The following is an 18,128-nucleotide window of genomic DNA, read 5'->3' on the forward strand; positions in this document are numbered from 1 at the left end:
GTCTGGCATAGCCCTTGATCATGACTCTCAGTTCCATTACACATAAGAGTCATTGGACGAAGGCGTCTTCCGTGTGGGGTAGTTTTGTTAAGAGCCCTGATGCTCAATCTGAACATTAACATGCGCTAATTGCAGAAAAGGTTTTGGAAGCATAAGGACCTTATCTTTCATATCAGCGGTTAAAGGTTCAATTGATACACACCTTGATAGGTTCCCACACGGCCATATCTCCATGTTACAGCGCTTGTTTACATAAAAAAGATGGAAGACAAGAGGCGAACACCTAATTATCTATCTAGCGTTGAACACCTCTGTGTGAGCGTAGCGTGGGAAGTGTAATGGAAGTGTAGTTTTGTTGGATGCACCCATAGCTGTATGGATCTGTGCAAAACTGCTAAAGTAAGTGTCTTTTTTAATTGAAGGATTATTAATTGCTGATGAAAGACGAGGACCATATGTTTCGAAATCTGTATCGCATGTGCTGTTAAAAAATATTAAAACACCGCTTCAGGATTGCAGTTGGGTCATTCCTACGGAACACATAACTTTTGTGAAAAAAGTATGTCCCATGTAGCTCAGTTGGTAGAGCAAGGTGCTTGCAACGCCAAGGTTAACAAACGGAAACGATCAACTTACAGTTCTGTCAGGTACTGAGACTAAACAGAATGCAACTGCCCACAGACACAGGTGGAAAAAAACCCTACTTAAATATGATCTCCAATTAGAGGCAAGGAGGACCAGCTGCCTCCAATTGGAGATCAACCCAAAAAACAACAACATAGAAATAGAAACCTATAATTAAACATAGAAATAGAAAACAGAAAACCACCCAAAAACACCCCCTGTCATGCCCTGACCTACTCTACTATAGAAAATGACATCTTACAAGGGTCAGGACGTGACAGTACCTCACCCCCCCAAAGTTGCAGACTCCGAATGCAACTAACAAAACCAACAAAAGAAACCACAAAACAAAAAGGGAGTGTAGGGAGGGTGACAATTGTCTTTGGCGGCTCAAATGCAGTCCACATAACCTTAACTTCCAGCAGAGGAGGCGGCTCCGGTTTGGGGCGTAACCCCCGCTCCACCTTCTGCTTTAGTACCACCGGACCGTGGATCGTCGGAGGAGGAACCGGACTGTAGATCATCGCTGGAGGTTCCGGGCTGCAGGCCGTCTCAGGAGGTTCCGGGCTGCAGGCCGTCTCAGGAGGTTCCGGGCTGGGGAGCGTCGCTGGAGGCTCCGGGCTGGGGAGCGTCGCTGGAGGTCTGATGCGTGGGACTGGCATAGGTGGCGCCAGACTGGTAACACGCACCTCAGGTTGAGTGCGGGGAGGAGGCACAGGACGTACTGGGCTGTGGAGGTGCATCGGAGGTCTGATGTGTGGGACCGGTACAGGTGGCACCGGGCTGATTTTACATTTACGTCATTTCGCAGACGCTCTTATCCAGAGCGACTTACAAATTGATGACACGCACCTCAGGGCGAGTGCGGAGAGGAGGCAGAGGACGAACTGGGCTGTGGAAGCGTACTGGAGGGAGAGTGCGAGGAGCAGGCACAGGACATACCGGGCTGTTGAGACTTACTGGAGACCTGGTGTGTATAGCCGGTATCACTTGTTCCGGAACTTCCACACACTTCTCAGGATGAGTACGGGGAGCTGACTCAGGTGGCACCAAACTGACGACACGTTCCTTTGGGAAAAACACGTGCGTCCTCCACCAACTCAATAACTCTCCCATTTCTCCCTTCTCCAAATGTTCTTTCTTCTCCCGGATTGTCTCTGGTTTACTCCTCGGCTCCGCCGACTGCTCCATGTGCTCACCCCCCCCCCCAAAATGTTCTTTGGGTTTCTGTAGCCTCTCGTGCCTCCCTGGCAGGCTTCGATATCTGTCTATTACTTGGCCCCAAGTCCAGTTAACCTTCTCTAGCCAGGTATCAATCTCCTTCCGAGCACGCTGCTTGATCCAGTTGTGGAGGGCAGTTCTGTAATGGGCGTCGTATAGAGGGGACCAAAGCGCAGCGTGTTGAGTGCTCATTATGATATTTATTAACTCAAAAAACACTAAAGACAAAATAACAAACGGAAACGATCAACTTACAGTTCTGTCAGGTACTGAGACTAAACAGAATGCAACTTGTTTACGCTGCTGTGCGTTTTGTTGCCGATCTTACTTTGCTACCTGACGGTTTTTACTTTTTCATTACCGTATATTTTTACTTTTTCCCTCACTCAACTTTTTTCATTCAACTTTTTCACCCCGGAGGTTTTATCTGGACATGGTTCGTCAGGACTTCAAACAGCCGAAGCTAAGTAACATTAACATGATGCCTTCTAATTGCAGTCGTTGTACTTATAATATACAGGAGAACGATCGCCTTACGGCAAGGATAGCTGTGCTGCAAGCCCAGCTTCAGACGCAATCGTTAGGCAAGGGTAATTTCAGTGTAGGAAAGGACGAAACAGCGTCTGTGCCACCAGTAAGTACAGATAGTAACGTTAGTATAAACCACCTCGCACTGTCCCCGCAGCCGGACAACTTTCTCATGGCTTCTGGAGGGAAACGCTGTAGGAATGCTCAACCGGTGTCGCTTATTCAGCCGACAGAAACTTTCAACCGGTTCTCCCCATTAAGCGAGTCGGAGTCGGAGGCCGAGACTTCTCTGGTCTCTGCTCCTCCCGTTGTGGGGTCTGAGACGCCGACGGCTCCCACCATTAGCTCTGACAAATTGAAAACCCTAGTCATTGGCGACTCCATTACCCGCAGTATTAGACTTAAAACTAATCATCCAGAGATCATACACTGTTTACCAGGGGGCAGGGCTACCGACGTTAAGGCTAATCTGAAGACGGTGCTGGCTAAAGCTAAAACTGGCGAGTGTAGAGAGTATAGAGATATTGTTATCCACGTCGGCACCAACGATGTTAGGATGAAACAGTCAGAGGTCACCAAGCGCAACATAGCTTCAGCGTGTAAATCAGCTAGAAAGATGTGTCGGCATCGATTAATTGTCTCTGGCCCCCTCCCAGTTAGGGGGAGTGATGAGCTCTACAGCAGAGTCTCACAACTCAATCGCTGGTTGAAAACTGTTTTCTGCCCCTCCCAAAAGATAGAATTTGTAGATAATTGGCCCTCTCTGGGACTCACCCACAAACAGGACCAAGCCTGGCCTGTTGAGGAGTGACGGACTCCATCCTCGCTGGAGGGGTGCTCTCATCTTATCTACGAACATAGACAGGGCTCTAACTCCTCTAGCTCCACAATGAGATAGGGTGCAGGCCAGGCAGCAGGCTGTTAGTCAGCCTGCCAGCTTAGTGGAGTCTGCCACTAGCACAGTCAGCGTAGTCAGCTCAGCTTTCCCCATTGAGACAGTGTCTGTGCCTCGATCTAGGTTGGGCAAAATTAAAAATGGCGGTGTTCGCTTTAGCAATCTCACTAGTAAAAAGACCTCCTCCATTCCTGCCATTATTGAAAGAGATTGTGATACCTCACATCTCAAAATTGGGTTACTTAATGTTAGATCCCTCACTTCCAAGGCAGTTATAGTCAATGAACTAATCACTGATCATAATCTTGATGTGATTGGCCTGACTGAAACATGGCTTAAGCCTGATGAATTTACTGTGTTAAATGAGGCCTCACCCCCTGGTTACACTAGTGACCATACCCCCCGTGCATCCGGCAAAGGCGGAGGTGTTGCTAACATTTACGATAGCAAATTTCAATTTACAAAAAAAAAACAATGACGTTTTCGTCTTTTGAGCTTCTAGTCATGAAATCTATGCAGCCTACTCACTCACTTTTTATAGCTACTGTTTACAGGCCTCCTGGGCCATATGCAGTGTTCCTCACTGAGTTCCCTGAATTCCTATCGGATCTTGTAGTCATAGCAGATAATATTCTAATTTTTGGTGACTTTAACATTCACATGGAAAAGTCCACAGACCCACTCCAAAAGGCTTTCGGAGCCATCATCGACTCAGTGGGTTTTGTCCAACATGTCTCTGGACCTACTCACTGCCACAGTCATACTCTGGACCTAGTTTTGTCCCTCGGAATAAATGTTGTGGATCTTAATGTTTTCCCTCATAATCCTGGATTATCGGACCACCATTTTATTGCGTTTGCAATTGCAACAAATAATCTGCTCAGACCCCAACCAAGGAGCATTAAAAGTCGTGCTATAAATTCTCAGACAACCCAAAGATTCCTTGATGCCCTCCCAGACTCCCTCTGCCTACCCAAGGACGTCAGAGGACAAAAATCAGTTAACCACCTAACCGAGGAACTCAATTTAACCTTGCGCAATACCCTAGATGCAGTTGCACCCCTAAAAACTAAAAACATCTGTCATAAGAAACTAGCTCCCTGGTATACAGAAAATACACGAGCTCTGAAGCAAGCTTCCAGAAAATTGGAACGGAAATCGCGCCACACCAAACTGGAAGTCTTCCGACTAGCTTGGAAAGACAGTACCGTGCAGTATCGAAGAGCCCTCACTGCTGCTCGATCATCGTATTTTTCCAACTTAATTGAGGAAAATAAGAACAATCTGAAATTTCTTTTTGATACTGTCGCAAAGCTAACTAAAAAGCAGCCTTCGCAAATGGAGGATGGCTTTCACTTCAGCAGTAATAAATTTATGAACTTCTTTGAGGAAAAGATCATGATCATTAGAAAGCAAATTACGGACTCCTCTTTAAATCTGGGTATTCCTCCAAAGCTCCATTGTCCTGAGTCTACACAACTCTGCCAGGACCTAGGATCAAGGGAGATACTAAAGTGTTTTAGTACTATATCTCTTGACACAATGATGAAAATAATCATGGCCTCCAAACCCTCAAGCTGCATACTGGACCCTATTCCAACTAAACTACTGAAAGAGCTGCTTCCTGTGCTTGGCCCTCCTATGTTGAACATAATAAACGGCTCTCTATTCACTGGATGTGTACCAAGCTCACTAAAAGTGGCAGTAATAAAGCCTCTCTTGAAAAAGCCGAATCTTGACCCAGAAATTATAAAAAACTATCGGCCTATATCGAATCTTCCATTCCTCTCAAAAAAAATTGAAAAAGCTGTTGCACAGCAACTCACTGCCTTCCTGAAGACAAACAATGTATACGAAACGCTTCAGTCTGGTTTTAGACCCCATCATAGCACTGAGACTGCACTTGTGAAGGTGGTAAATTACCTTTTAATGATGTCAGACCGAGGCTCTGCATCTGTCCTCGTGCTCCTAGATCTTAGTGCCGCTTTTGATACCATCGATCACCACATTCTTTTGGAGAGATTGGAAACCCAAATTGGTCTACATGGACAAGTTCTGGCCTGGTTTAGATCTTATCTGTCGGAAAGATATCAGTTTGTCTCTGTGAATGGTTTGTCCTCTGACAAATCAATTGTACATTTCGGTGTTCCTCAAGGTTCCGTTTTAGGACCACTATTGTTTTCACTATATATTTTACCTCTTGGGGATGTCATTCGAAAACATAATGTTAAATTTCACTGCTATGCGGACGACACACAGCTGTACATTTCAATGAAACATGGTGAAGCCCCAAAATTGCCCTCGCTAGAAGCCTGTGTTTCAGACATAAAGAAGTGGATGGCTGCAAACTTTCTACTTTTAAACTCGGACAAAACAGAGATGCTTGTTCTAGGTCCCAAGAAACAAAGAGATCTTCTGTTGAATCTGACAATTAATCTGGATGGTTGTACAGTCGTCTCAAATAAAACTGTGAAGGACCTCGGCGTTACTCTGGACCCTGATCTCTCTTTTGAAGAACATATCAAGACTGTTTCAAGGACAGCTTTTTTCCATCTATGTAACATTGCAAAAATCAGAAGCTTTCTGTCCAAAAATGACGCAGAAAAATTAATCCATGCTTTTGTTACTTCTAGGCTGGACTACTGCAATGCTCTACTTTCCGGCTACCCGGATAAAGCACTAAACAAACTTCAGTTAGTGCTAAATATGGCTGCTAGAATCCTGACTAGAACCAAAATGTTTTATCATATTACTCCAGTGCTAGCCTCCCTACACTGGCTTCCTGTTAAGGCAAGGGCTGATTTCAAGGTTTTACTGCTAACCTACAAAGCATTACATGGGCTTGCTCCTACCTATCTTTCCGATTTGGTCCTGCCGTACATACCTACACGTACGCTACGGTCACAAGACGCAGGCCTCCTAATTGTCCCTAGAATTTCTAAGCAAACGGCTGGAGGTTGGGCTTTCTCCTATAGAGCTCCATTTTTATGGAATGGTCTGCCTACCAATGTGAGAGATGCAGACTCAGTCTCAACCTTTAAGTCTTTACTGAAGACTTATCTCTTCAGTAGGTCCTATGATTAAGTATAGTCTGGCCCAGGAGTGTGAAGGTGAACGGAAAGGCTGGAGCAACGAACGCCCTTGCTGTCTCTGCCTTGCCGGTTCCCCTCTTTCCACTGGGATTCTCTGCCTGTAACCCTATTACAGGGGGTGAGTCACTGGCTTACTGGTGTTCTTCCATGCCGTCCATGGGAGGGGTGCGTCACTTGAGTGGGTTGAGTCACTGACGTGGTCTTCCTGTCTGGGTTGGCGCCCCCCTTTGGGTTGTGCCATGGCGGAGATCGTTGTGGGCTATACTCGGCCTTGTCTTAGGACGGTAAGTTGGTGGTTGGAGACATCCCTCTAGTGGTGTGGGGACTGTGCTTTGGCAAAGTGGGTGGGGTTATATCCTGCCTGTTTGGCCCTGTCCGGGGGTATCATCGGATGGGGCCACAGTGTCTTCTGATCCCTCCTGTCTCAGCCTCCAGTATTTATGCTGCAGTAGTTTATATGTCGGGGGGCTAGGGTCAGTCTATTACATCTGGAGTATTTCTCTTGTCTTATCCGGTGTCCTGTGTGAATTTAAATATGCTCTCTCTAATTCTCTCTTTCTCTCTTTCTGTCTTTATCTCGGAGGACCTGAGCCCTAGGACCATGCCTCAGGACTACCTGGTATGATGACTCCTTGCTGTCCCCAGTCCACCTGGCCGTGCTGCTGCTCCAGTTTCAACTGTTCTGCCTGCGGCTATGGAACCCTGACCTGTTCACCGGACGTGCTTGTTGCACCCTCGACAACTACTATGATTATTATTATTTGACCATGCTGGTCATTTATGAACATTTGAACATCTTGACCATGTTCTGTTATAATAGCCACCCTGCACAGACAGAAGAGGACTGGCCACCCCTCATAGCCTGGTTCCTCTCTAGGTTTCTTCCTAGGTTTTTGGCCTTTCTAGGGAGTTTTTCCTAGGGAGTTTTTCCTAGCCACCGTGTTTCTTTCACATGCATTGCTTGCTGTTTGGGGTTTTAGGCTGGGTTTCTGTACAGCACTTTGAGATATCAGCTGATGTACGAAGGGCTATATAAATAAATTTGATTTGATTTGATTTGAACTGCCCACAAACACAGGTGGAAAAAAACCCGACTTAAATATGATCTCCAATTAGAGGCAACGAGGACCAGCTGCCTCCAATTGGAGATCAACCCCCCCAAAAAGAACATAGAAATAGAAACCTAGAATTAAACATAGAAATAGAAAACATAGAAAACCACCCCAAAACACCCCCTGTCACGCCCTGACCTACTCTACTATAGAAAATGACATCTTACAAGGGTCAGGACGTGACACCCGTGTCGTTCAACGAGGTTTACCCCCGCATTTTTGTTTGGGTTCAGCCCAGTATTTTTGTATATGTGTTTGTTTTGGGTGTATTAAAAACCCCTATTGTGTATTACTGCGCCTGTCTCCGAAATCCTTTATACCAGCGTGACAGGATAATCAACTATTAAGGGAGACAACGGGAATGGCCTGTCCGACGACGCGACTGGTCTGTCCGGCACCGCCGCAACTTCGGCAGCTGCAACTGGGCCGTCTGACGTCCACTGATTAGTACTTGTATAAGTGTGCCTTTTGGTTTCCATTGGGCTGTCAATTATTGTTACTATGTCTGTTGATGCATGTGAGTACCTGTGCTGTGTGTTTTGGGCTTTCGTGCCCTTGTGGATTGTGCAGATGATTACGGGTCTCGTCCCATGTGATAATCATTGTGCGTGTGTCATTTATTCAAGGTATTCCTCACTCTTTTGTTTGGGTTTCAACCCTGTGTTTTGTATAGTTTTGTTTGGTCTTCGTCCCCGTGCCTTTACACTGCACGCCGTAATTTGGGTGTAATAAAAATCCCTATTACGCATTCCTGCGCCTGTCTCTCAAAATCCTTTATACCAACGTGACAGGAACATACACATAACTATCTGAAAGTGTTAACAAACCATGTATTTAGATTTTTGAATCAAATGTCCCTTACTCTATTACATTATTTTATTCAGATAATTATAAATCAACGATTATTGAGCGAAATGTGTTATTTTCATAACCAATGCATTATTTGCACCACATTTTACCTTATAAGAATGAATAACAACAGAATTTGTTTAACATTTTTGCATATGTAGTTGACCCCTTCTATCTCTACAAGTTACCACAAAGATATACATAACATTTGATGGTATTGTTCAATTATGATTTTTAAAACACTGATCTAACAGGGTGGAATGATGCATAACAGGGTGGAAAGCAATAACAATGGAATGTTTTTTTTACTTTGAAAAGGGTTAAAGAAACATTACATTTATAATTAATCACTTTCTATGTATTTAATTTACTTTTTGTCTACCTAAGTTCGTAAAACATAAAAACAGATCATCAAAATGCAAGTATTGCATTAGAACAACATGTAAAAGAGTTGGATTGTATTTGAAAATCACCATTAGTTCAAGTTTAATAACACTAATATTTTGCTCCTAACAATTCTGGGCTAACAGTTCAGGCTTAATAAAGTGGTTATTCAAAAGGTTTTTAGCAGCATTTATAAAATATGTCATCCATACAGTACAAGTCAAAAGTTTGGACACACCTACTCATTCAAGGGTTTTTCTTTATTTTTACTATTTTTTACATTGTAGAATAATAGTGAAGACTTTTCCAACAGTCTTGAAGGAGTTCCCACATATGCTGAGCACTTGTTTGCTGCTTCTCTGCGGTCCAACTCATCCCAAACCATCTCAATTGGGTTGAGGTCGGGGTGATTGTGGATATTTTTTTTTCACCTTTATTTAACTAGGTAGGCAAGTTGAGAACAAGTTCTCATTTACAATTGCGACCTGTCCAAGATAAAGCAAAGCAGTTTGACACATACAACAACACAGAGTTACACATGGAGTAAAACAAACATACAGTCAATAATACAGTAGAAAAATAAGTCTATTTACAATGTGAGCAAATGAGGTGAGATAAGGGAGGTAAAGGCAAAAAAGTCCATGGTGGCAAAGTAAATACAATATAGCAAGTAAAACACTGAAATGGTAGATTTGTAGTGGAAGAAAGTGCAAAGTAGAAATAGAAATAATGGGGTGAAAAGGAGCTAAATAAATAAATACAGTAGGGGAAGAGGTAGTTGTTTAGCCTAAATAATAGATGGGCTATGTACAGGTGCAGTGATCTGTGAGCTGCTCTGACAGCTGGTCCTTAAAGCTAGTGAGGGAGATAAGTGTTTCCAGTTTCAGAGATTTTTGTAGTTCGTTCCAGTCATTGGCAGCAGAGAACTGGAAGGAGAGGCGGCCAAAGGAGGAATTGGCTTTGGGGGTGACCAGAGAGATATACCTGCTGGAGCGCGTGCTACAGGTGGGTGCTGCTATGGTGACCAGTGAGCTGAGATATGGGGGGACTTTACCTAGCAGGGTCTTGTAGATGACCTGGAGGCAGTGGGTTTGGCGATGAGTATTAAGCGAGGGCCAGCCAACGAGAGCGTACAGGTCACAGTGGTGGGTAGTATATGGGGCTTTGGTGACAAAACGGATGACACTGTGATAGACTGCATCCAGTTTATTGAGTAGGCTATTTTGTAAATGACATCGCCAAAGTCGAGGATCGGTAGGATGGTCAGTTTTACGAGGGTATGTTTGGCAGCATGGGTGAAGGATGCTTTGTTGCGAAATAGGAAGCCGATTCTAGATTTAACTTTGGATTGGAAATGTTTGATGTGAGTCTGGAAGGAGAGTTTACAGTCTAACCAGACACCTAGGTATTTGTAGTTGTCCACATATTCTAAGTCAGAACCGTCCAGAGTAGTGATGCTGGACGGGCGGGCAGGTGCGGGCAGCGAGCGGTTGAAGAGCATGCATTTAGTTTTACTTGTATTTAAGAGCAGTTGGAGGCCACAGAAGGAGAGTTGTATGGCATTGAAGCTCGTCTGGAGGGTTGTTAACACAGTGTCCAAAGAAGGGCCAGAAGTATACAGAATGGTATCGTCTGCGTAGAGGTGGATCAGAGACTCACCAGCAGCAAGAGCGACATCATTGCTGTATACAGAGAAAAGAGTTGGCCCAAGAATTGAACCCTGTGGCACCCCCATAGAGACTGCCAGAGGCCCGGACAACAGGCCATCCGATTTGACACATTGAACTCTATCAGAGAAGTAGTTGGAGAACCAGGCGAGGCAATCATTTGAGAAACCAAGGCTACTGAGACTGCCGATGAGGATGTGGTGATTGACAGAGTCGAAAGCCTTGGCCAGGTCAATGAATACGGCAGCACAGTATTGTTTCTTATCGATGGTGGTTAAGATATCGTTTAGGACCTTGAGCGTGGCTGAGGTGCACCCATGACCAGCTCTGAAACCAGATTGCATAGCGGAGAAGTTGCGGTGAGATTCGAAATGGTCGGTAATCTGTTTGTTGACTTGGCTTTCGAAGACCTTAGAAAGGCAGGGTAGGATAGATATAGGTCTGTAGCAGTTTGGGTCAAGAGTGTCCCCCCCTTTGAAGAGGGGGATGACCGCAGCTGCTTTCCAATATTTGGGAATCTCAGATGACATGAAAGAGAGGTTGAACAGGCTAGTAATAGGGGTTGCAACAATTTCGGCAGATAATTTTAGAAAGAAAAGGTCCAGATTGTCTAGCCCATGCTGATTTGTAGGGGTCCAGATTTTGCAGCTCTTTCAGAACATCAGCTGACTGGATTTGGGAGAAGGAGAAATGGGGAAGGCTTGGGCGAGTAGCTGTGGGGGGTGCAGTGCTGTTGACTGCGGTCGGGGTAGCCAGGTGGAAAGCATGGCCAGCTGTAGAAAAATGCTTATTGAAATTCTCAATTATAGTGGATTTATCGGTGGTGACAGAGTTTCCTAGCCTCAGTGCAGTGGGCAGCTGGGAGGAGGTGTTATTATTCTCCATGGACTTTACAGTATCCCAGAACTTTTTTGAGTTTGTGTTGCAGGAAGCAAATTTCTGCTTGAAAAAGCTAGCCTTGGCTTTTCTAACTGCCTGTGTATATTGGTTTCTAACTTCCCTGAAAAGTTGCATATCACGGGGGCTGTTCGATGCTAATGCAGAACGCCACAGGATGTTTTTGTGTTGGTAAAGGGCAGTCAGGTCTGGAGAGAACCAAGGGCTATATCTATTCCTGGTTCTAAATTTCTTGAATGGGGCATGCTTATTTAAGATGGAGAGGATTGTGTCCATTGCTCGTGTTTCTTGGCCCAAGCAAGTCTCTTCTTATTGGTGTCCTTAAGTAGTGGTTTCTTTGCATCAATTCGACCATGAAGGCCTGATTCACAGTCTCCTCTGAACAGTTGATGTTGAGATTTGTCTGTTAATTGAACTCTGAAGCATTTATTTGGGCTGCAATTTCTGGTAAGGCTGGTAACTCTAATGAACTTATCCTCTGCCGCAGAGGTAACTCTGAGTCTTCCTTTCTTGTGGCGGTCCTCACGAGAGCCAGTTTCATCATAGTGCTTGATGGTTTTTGCGACTGCACTTGAAGAAACTTTCAAAGTTCTTGAAATAATCCAGATTGACTGACCTTCATGTCTTAAAGTAATGATGGACTGTCGTTTATCTTTTCTTATTTGAGCTGTTCTTGCCATAATATGGACTTCGTCTTTTACCAAATATGGCTATCTTCTGTATACCACCCCTACCTTTTCACAACACAACTGATTTCCTCAGCCACATTAAGAAGGAAAGAAATTCCACGAATTAACTTTTAACATGGCACACCTGTTAATTGAAATGCGTTCCAAAAAAGCTGGTTGAGAGAATGCCAAGAGTGTGCAAACTGTCATAAAGGCAAAGGGTGACTACTTTGAAGAATCTCAAATATAAAATATATTTTGATTTGTTTAAAACTTTTTTTGGTTACTACATGATTCCATATGTATTATTTCATAGTTTTGATGTCTTCACTATTCTACAATGTAGAAAATAGTAAAAGTAAAGAAAAACCCTGGAATGAGTAGGTGTTAAACTTTTGATTGGTACTGTATAAGGATACATAAAAAGTGCCCCACCTCCCCTTCTTCCCTCTTGCTTCTCCTCCACTTCAATCCCTTCCAACTCCACCCCTCTCACCTTTTCTCAACTCCACTCCATGACCTCCAAGTGGACTTTTCCATTTGTACAGACCTTTTATTAAGTGCCTGTGGCTCTGGGATCAGGCATACTACCTGGTTGTCAGCGTACCTGGTCGCCACGGGGTTTCAATGGTGCACACAGATCTTGGAGCCTCATCAGCTTCTAGAGTTGCTTTTTTTAAACTCAAAGCAGGGACAGTCCATGTCACCCTCATCTCTTTGGCAGAGACAGGTTATGTCTCTGTACTTGAATTGACCTGGCAACACACTTATCACTTGATGCATCTTCATTGTGCCTTTTTACTGCAGTTAGATGGGTTACCTGAGAAGAGAACAGACAATATACCGAGATTAGAAAAACTTAGAAAACACTCCGCTAGTCACACAGCCACTAGACAAGATCTCCTTCTCACAGTTTGAAAATGGACATGCAAAAAAGCAGTTCTCTGTGTGTGTGTGTGTACGTGTGTGTATGTGCATACACCTACCTCAAGCATTTCCTGCACTTTTGTGTTGATACTGTTCTCACTGTTCTCAAAGAAGAGCTATACTGGTGATTCTAGACACTTCAGCTCGTTGAACAGTGCTTCAGCATCCGGAATGTCTTCTTCTAGGCTCACCAGGCTATCGGCTGATCTCTTCAGGGTCCCGCCAACACCATCTGGAGCCCCTTTGCCATGGCTGGCCTCGAATAAATTCCAGCTTGTGTCGTGGAAGCCTCGCTTGAATGGTTCAATCGAAAAGAGGAAGAAGTTTCCCTTCTGTTTATACTGGCTTGCTGGCCCGTTGCTGAAGAAGTGCAGCCATTTAACTTCTGGGTCCCTCTCCTTAACCATCGCCAAAACTGGATCAAGGTGTGCCCAGATTGCTGGCAGGTCATGCCTTCTTGATGGGAAGGTGGAGGAGAAGGCAACGGGTGAAGGCTGTGCTCCTGCATATAATACTCCAGTGTGGAGGGTCGCCTGCTGATGCGAATCTCCGAAATTAAACGACTGGACTTCCATGGAGTATTTGCAGGAGTAATTCTCGCTGAAGTCCACATGGATCAAACACTCATTGTGCTTGAGACTCTTCCCTCAGCTCTCTGTACGCTGCATACTGCCATCTGATGTTGAAAAGGTGGTGCCTGAACCTGAAGAGCCTGTCCTGGAACTGATTGACAAGTTCGTCATCAGTTGTTGTTACCTCCTTTACTGTAACGTTGGTCCTCTGTTCATCTTTGGAGCTCTCAACTGACCATTAGGTCAGGGAAATTTATTTGATGGGGGTTTCACAAGGGTGTGAGTGGTATGGTGGCACTCCTTACAATAACCATATGCGCAGGTTTTAGACTTGGTGTTGCACACAGTGACATTTGTCATCTCCTCAAGATCTTTGGACGATAAAAGCCCACGGCTGTAAAGGCTGTTAGCCATGATTTGGAGATTCTCGTGGGTTTTACATTTGCACGTCTCACGGTCAGCTTCGGTGGGTGTCACAACCCAAAATGGCCTAAAGGTGCAGAAGAAAGAGTAGGAGATCGAGTTTTGACTTTCTGAAAATAACTTCTTGTGTAGATTCTTCATTGTGTCTGTCAGAAAACGTTTTTGCATTTTCTTTTTGTTTTCGCGTGACAGCTTATTTTCCTCCCTGTAGTTATGCGACTCCCTCAAAAAGTAGGATTTCACTCTCTTCTCGGATTCAGCAGCACTATCCTCTCTTTTTCCAAGGTGGCTTGAAGTTTCTTAATCTCTTTCATGAGCCTTTTCTTTGTATTGTTGGTCTTTCTTTGACCTTGACGTCTTTGCCTAAAACCCAGTAAGCACTATTACTATTGTAATCAGTATACTAATCAATAAATAAATTGACCAATCAATGAATCAATATACCAATGAATCAAACAAAAAAACATAGTAATAGCATGGGTTTGTTTAGTAATATAGAACAGAGCTGTAACGCCCTGGCCATAGAGAGGGGTTTTTTGTTCTTTATTTTGGTTAGGCCAGGGTGTTACATTGGGTGGGCGTTCTATATTTATTTTTCTATGTTGGTTTGTTTCTTTAGTTTGGCCGTGTGTGGCTCCCAATCAGGCACAGCTGTAGTTCGTTGTTGCTGATTGGGAGTCACACATAAGTAGCCTGTTTTCCCTTTGGGTTTTGTGGGTGATTGTATTCTGTTAGTGTGTTTTCCTGACAGGACTGTTTTGCTGTCGTCTTTGGTTTATTTTTGTCAGGTGTTCTCTTTTTCAATTAAAATTCTAATGATGAACACATCCTCCGCTGCACCTTTGTCTAATTCTGACGACGGCCGTTACAAGAGCACAAATATTGGGAACTGTTGTGAACACAACTCAAAATAGATCCTGACTAATAAAGCATCAAAGTGCCCAACTTCAAGCTTGCTCTAACCTTGAGGGCCCTGGCATTGGGTCATGTTCAGGAAGTGGGGGAGGTGTGGGAGAAGGGGTAAAAGATGCCCTGGCTGTTTCTCTTGCCTTCTCTCTTCATCTCTCTCCATTTTTTCCTGAACACGCTTCTCTCTCTCACTGACGTCTGCTATCCTCATCTTTTTCCCTGTCTCTCTGTCATCTCTGTCTCAAGGTACTTTTTGTCTTCTCTCTGGGTCTGCATCACGGCGTGCTCGGTAACGCCACTGCATTTCAGGAGCACTCAGTCATGGTGCCAATATATTTGTTTTATATACAGTACAGGTCAAAAGTTTGGACACCTACTAATTCAAAATATGTTTGGCAGAAAAGTAAAAATTCACTTCAAGTGTTCACCATTATGCTAGCTGGATCTTGATCACTATAGCTAACTTAGCCTCCAAATTTCCAATCTGTTAGGTGGAAAATTTGTCAGAAAAGTTAGAAAATGAATTACGTATGTCATTATTTATTACCATTTACATAATACATTCAGATGTTATGTATATTTAGATACATATTTGTTTCTAATTACAATAATGACTAGGCCTATTTACATTTACATAAATCATTGTATTGCAATGTATATACAATTATAATTAGTAATTGTAATGTAATTAGGAACTATATATACTGTACCAGTCAAAAGTTTGGACACACCTAATCATTCAACGTTTTTTTATTTATTTTAGTGGTGGAAAAAGTACCCAATTGTCATACTTGAGTAAAAGTACAAATACCTTAATAGAAAATGACTTAAGTGAAAGTCACCCAGTAAAATACTACTTGAGTAAAAGTCTAAAAGTATTTGGTTTAAAATATACTTAAGTATAAAAAGTAAATGTAATTGATAAAATATACTTAAGTATTAAAAGTATAAATGATTTCAAAGTCCTTATATTAAGCAAACCAGACGGCATAATTTTCTTGTTTTTATTTGATTTATGGATAGCCAGGGGCTCGCTCCAACACTCAGACATCATTTACAAATGCAGCATGTGTTTAGTGAGTTCTCCAGATAAGAGGCTGTAGGGATGACCAGTGATGTTCTTTGATAAATGTGTGAATAAGACAATTTTATTGTCCTGCTTAGCATTCAAAATGTAATGAGTACTTTTGGGTGTCAGAGAAAATGTAAGGAGTAAAAAGTACATAATTTACTTCAGGAATGTAGTGAAGTAAAAGTAAAAGTTGTCAAAAATATAAATAGTAAAGTACAGCTACCCTAAAAAACTACTTAAATTAAGTAGTACTTAAAAGTATTTTTACTTTACACCACTGCTTTATTTTTACTGTTTTCTACATTGTATAATAATAGTGAAGACATCAAAACTATGACATAACTTATATGGAATCACGTAGTAACCAAAAAAGTGTTAAATAGATCCTAATATATATATATTTGAGATTCTTCAAAGTAGCCACCCTTTGCCTTGCTGACAGCTTTGCACACTCTTGGCATTCTCTCAACTTCATGAGGTAGTCACTTAAAATCCATTTCAATTAACAGGTGTGCCAGGCTAAAAGTTAATTTGTGGAATTTCTTTCCTTCTTAATGCGTTTGAGCCAATCAGGGCTGATACAGAAGATAGCTGTAAGGGCTGTCTGAAGAGAGATTGGACCAAAACGCAGCGGAGTTAGTGTTCATCATATTTAATATTTAAACGGAACACTAAACAACTACAAAACAAGAAACTGACAGCCAAACAGTCCTGTCAGGTGAAACACAATGACAGAAACAATTACCCACAAACCCCAAAGGAAAAGTAGGCTACTTATGTGTGACACCCAATCAGCAATAACCCTCTACAGCTGTGCCAGATTGGAAGCCACACGGCCAAAATAAACGAAACAAACCAACCTACACACTTCTCTTCTGGACGTGACAGTACCCCCCCCCCCCCCCCCCCCAAAAGGTGCATACCCCGAAAGCACCTACACCGAAACAACAAAAAATCCCCCCCAAAAAATGTCTCCCCCCTAAACAATAAGGGAGGGAAGGGAGGGTGACTGCCGTTAACGACGGCACTGTGCTACACCCCCCCTCCCCAACCCACCTAACCTGGAGGTGGATCAGGTGCGGGACGTGGCCTCCGCTGCACCCTTGGCGTCGCCCACTTAGGTTGCGCCCCTGGCCGCACCAGAGGACTGGTGGGCGACCCTGGTTGCGCCCGGCTGGCGGGCGACTCTGGTTGCGCCCGGCTGGCGGGTGACTCTGGCTGTGCCTGGAGGACAGGCGGGCCACTCTGGCTGCGCCGGAGGACAGGCGGGCCACTCTGGCAACGCCGGAGGACAGGCGGGCCACACTGGCTGCGCCGGAGGACAGGCGGGCCACACTGGCTGCGCCGGAGGACAGGCGGGCCACTCTGGCTGCGCCGGAGGACAGGCGGGCCACTCTGGCTGCGCCGGGGGACAGGCGGGCCACTCTGGCTGCGCCGGGGGACAGGCGGGCCACTCCGGCTGCGCCAAACCGGTGGGCCACTCCGGCATATCCGGACAGGTGGGCCACTCCGGCAGCTCCGGACAGGCGGGCCACTCCGGCAGCTCCGGACAGGCGGGCCACTCCGGCAGCTCCGGACAGGCGGGCCACTCCGGCAGATCCGGCACGGCGGGCCACTCCGGCAGATCCGGCACGGCGGCCACTCCGGCAGATCCGGCACGGCGGGCCACTCCGGCAGATCTGGCACGGCGGGCCACTCTGGCAGATCCGGCTGGTCCTTGGAGGAGGCACAGGACGAACCAGGATGGGGAGACCCACTGGAGGACTGGTCCGTGGAGGAGGCACGGGCTTGACCAGGATAGGGAGACCCACTGGAGGACTAGTCCATGGAGGAGGCACGGGCTTGACCAGGATGGGAAGACATGCAGGAGGCCTGGTTCTGGGCGTAGGCACAGGACATGCAGGGCTGGGAAGACATGCAGGAGGCCTGGTTCTGGGCGTAGGCACAGGACGTGCAGGGCTGGGAAGACATGCAGGAGGCCTGTTTCTGGGCGCAGGCACAGTCTTCACCAGACAACCAGCACGCACCTCAGGACGAGTATGGAGAGCTGCCTCAGGTGACATCATTTCAACGACACGCTCCGTAGAGATGTTTGTTTCTGTCGGCGCGATGCGGGAAGAAACCAGGTGGCTGTACCGACTCTTATAATGTATCCCGAGTGAGCCATGTTTCCGTGAAACAAAGAAGGTTACAATCTCTGATGTCTCTCTGGAAGGCAAACCTTGCTCGGATTTCGTCTACCTTGTTGTCAAGAGACTGGACATTGGTGAGTAGTATACTCGGGAGCG

This window comes from Salmo salar, chromosome ssa20 (genome assembly GCF_905237065.1).
Source record: "Salmo salar chromosome ssa20, Ssal_v3.1, whole genome shotgun sequence".
Classification (NCBI taxonomy): Eukaryota; Metazoa; Chordata; class Actinopteri; order Salmoniformes; family Salmonidae; genus Salmo; species Salmo salar.